The 3,591-nt window shown below is 44.5% G+C and overlaps 1 non-coding gene across 1 annotated transcript; it reads right to left on the bottom strand.

Annotated features, from left to right (window-relative positions):
* Nucleotides 1–3,484: 3,484 nt before the first annotated feature.
* Nucleotides 3,485–3,591, bottom strand: LOC122666373. The gene has a single exon (XR_006333566.1). It is a non-coding gene; the product is annotated as a small nucleolar RNA R71 (small nucleolar RNA).

Below are 3,591 nucleotides of genomic sequence, written 5' to 3'. Positions count from 1 at the left end.
ACAATCAATATCAAACAGAATGATGCATGCTAATGTTAGATTCATTTTCCACCTAGCACACAATTCTATCGATTAAGTATATGCTACTGTGATAACTCAGGAAACACTGAGAGTCACTTATCCTATCGCCCCAGTGAGACCTCAATTATCACGAATGGACCTGCGCCGGTAGAAGCCATCATGACCACCCAATGGCAAACCTCGATAGCCATCACTACCCCTGCCATGGCCTCTCCCACCTCCACAGACCGCTGCTGCTCAGACTATCCAACACATAAACCCCTGTTGGCAAGGGTCGTAGCATAAGGGAACAAGCATCCTAGCCGCAGATATACTATATGCAAGGTCCTATCGTCCCGAGAGATATTCCGGGTGCATCAACGTCCCATTCCATCTAGTACCCGGGTACCAGCATGGCACGTCACATACAGATCAGGATGACATACACCAGTTTTCATTATTTAAACAAATTAAATAAATTGGGGTTCTGGTACTGGTACACCCAGCACCGTAACCCGATACAATGGTGAGCATACTATAACATTCTCAATAGTTTACAATTGAATAAAATACAATGCGCATCATGCTTATAAATATATCATAGCATGCTTAATATTAACAATTATAAAATATTCAAACCCAAAAAGTCACCCAGAACCCACTCACCAGGCATAGGTGTCACCGGATGTGATTGGCATGAATCTCCCAGAGCATCGGGTGTCATCCGGCGTGGTTCACATGAATCTCACTAGTGCACCAACCTAACATACCAAAGAAAGCATTAAAATAGGTATAGAAGGGTCCCATGCTAGGCCCCAATGGTTAAAACCAAGTTTCAACCAAGACAGCACAAGCAGACTCATGGACGGTCTCAGCAGAGGTGAGTCCGTCCCTAACTCCGTTCAGGCCAAAAGGTCAAGTCAGAGCAATTGGACCCACGAGCGGATCTTCTTCGTTGAATCTGATCATTGATCCGTTCAACACCTAGGACAACCATAAAAGGGAGTGGACCACGAGCAGACGTGCTTCTTGGGTCCGTCCCTGCATCCGTTCGATTCCTGAGACAGGAACCGAGAGCAACAGGCTTTGGACGGAGGCAAACAGAGTGAATCCGTGCCTTCGCCCGCTCAGGCCAACACACAGGGTTTATATTGGGTAGACTGACGGGTGGTACCATGCTAGATGGATCCGATCATTCGTCCACCGGCAGTCTCTTTCGAGATTGCAAAGAGTTTCAGCTCTAGCTTGAAGCTTGGACCTCCATAGCATCTCAAGGATAGGGGAAGGGTGTCTAAGCATTCCTAGGGTCACTAGAACCTAGGCTTAACCTCAGGGATCCAAGATCCTACAAGGTTGGGTCTCAATTTGGTCCAAAGAGATGGGTTTCAAAGTCTAAAACCCAAGTTCTCCAACAATGGCTGAAATTGCAGCACCAAGGGGTCCAAACCAGCCCTAGGTCAGCTCCATTAGAGCTCCAACTAGGGACCAAGCTCTACCTTGAGTCCCAATGGAAATCTAGGTCAGTCCAAGCTCAAGGAATGTACCAAAATCAAAGGAAAAAATGGGGAAGAACCAGGTTCAGGGAGCTTACCTTAGTGAGGTCCTCCCATGGAGGGGTGGAGTCTAAGGCTAGGTGAGCCTTCATGCTCTCCTCCCTTCCTTTCCATCTCTTCTCCTTCACCTTCATCTTCCTTCTTGGTCCGGTCAGCAAGAGGAGGAGATGTGGGGTAGGCAGCCATTTTGGCATAGCTCCCATCTTCTTCCCTTCCCCTCTCATTCCTCTTCCACTCCTACTTCTTCCCTCTTTCTTCCTCCTTCTTCTCCTTCTCTTATCTCTTCTCCTCCACGGTTTTGGGGAGGGGGAGGGATAAGAGAATAAAAGGGGTTCTTTTAGTTTTAAGGGGGTAGAAGGGACCTTAGGGAGTGTTTGGTTAGGGGCCTTAAGGATGTGGTTTAGGTCCTTAGGTTTTAAATGTGTTTTGGGGTAGGCATTAGGCCATGTTTGGTCCAAGTCATGGCCCTTAGGTCCATTTAGGTAGTTAGGGTCTGTTTGGGTTGGGTCCAAACCTCACTTAGACCTAATAGCCTTTAGGTCTTGTTTGGCTTTAGGCTAGGTTGTTAAAACCCATTATTTACCTAAATTAGGCTTTGTGGGCCCCACTTGACCAATAACTAGTAGGGGTAGGGGTCCACATGGTCCAAAGGTTCAATTAGGGTGTCTGGGACACGGGTATGTGGGTCCCACAGGAAAATAAACTAAAAAGGCTGATGACAGCACAGGCGGATCCTCGAGTGCATTCAGCAAGAGTGAGTCCGTTCGTAACTCCGGTGCTGCTATCATGGCCCAAACTTCAAGGAAAGTTGCGGGGCTTTGGCCCACACTTCCAGAGCTTCAAGGGGAATCCTTCTATGGTATTTTTAGTTCAAGGTCATCAGGGTTGACTATGGTCATAGGGCATTACCTATTGGGTAAAGGTCCAAACTGCCCCAGGTATGTAGGGATATTTGGGGTGCAGGTGTAACAGATTGAGTTGTTTTGTGTTACTTTGTTTTAGCTTTAATTTCATAATTCCAGAATTTTATTTTTATTTTTAAGTACTTTACTAGGTTAATTTGAGTATACCTAACGTTCTCTTTGTTTGCATAGGAAGCCAAGTAGATCGAGTAGGACAAGCTGTCCGTTTGGTTTACTTTTAATTCCTAGACTTTATGTAATTAGGGTTATTTTATGTAATTTTTTTTTATTCCAACATTAGATTGGGTGTTTAGGTTTAATTTTAATTCCCCCAGCCCCTTAAGATCATCTGTGTAACCGTTCATCGGGGGCAGCACGTGGAATTGCACAACCGCCAACACTAGTTAAGTATTTTCGTTAGTTTTAAATTAGTTAATTGTTTACTTTTTAGTTCTGATTTTTATTTTTTATTGAGTTTTTTTTTATTTTGTTATTACGTTTTAATTTTTGTTTAATTAGCACGTTCAACCTGTGTTGTGTTTCATGCATGGTCGGCGTTCTTTACACCCCAACCTGACTTCCCTTGACCTACAAATAGAGTGATCTGTACCTAAGGATAAGGATAAGGATAAGGATAATAGTAATAAAATGGGTGACGAAAACCAGCCAGGAAGACCGTTGAGTAAGCACTTCACTTTAATTGCCTATACCCCTGCATCTTGTATTCAGCTGCCTGCCATTCAGGCTGCTCAATATGAGATCAAATCCAGCATCATACTGATGTTACCATCCTATTATGGACTTGCTAATGAGGAGCCTTACAAGCATCTTGATGAGTTCTTAGAGGTGTGTTCTACAGTCAAAATCTAAAACCTCTCTGAAGATGCCCTAAAATTACTCCTATTCCCATTCCCCTTAAAGGACAAAGCCAAACACTAGCTTCATTCCCTAGATTTGGCTAGGATTTCTACATGGGCAAGGATGCAGCAGGAATTGCTAAAAAAATTATTCCCCATTGGCCGGACTAATAGCCTTAGAAGAGCCATGACTAGTTTCTCCCAATTAGAGGGCGAACAATTTCATGAAGCGTGGGAGAGACTCAAGGAATTACTTAGGAAGTGCCCCCACCACGCTGT

This window comes from Telopea speciosissima, chromosome 6 (assembly GCF_018873765.1).
Source record: "Telopea speciosissima isolate NSW1024214 ecotype Mountain lineage chromosome 6, Tspe_v1, whole genome shotgun sequence".
Taxonomy (NCBI): domain Eukaryota; kingdom Viridiplantae; phylum Streptophyta; class Magnoliopsida; order Proteales; family Proteaceae; genus Telopea; species Telopea speciosissima.
Note: the sequence above shows the minus strand (reverse complement) of the source record. Positions and strands in the feature narration are given on the sequence as shown.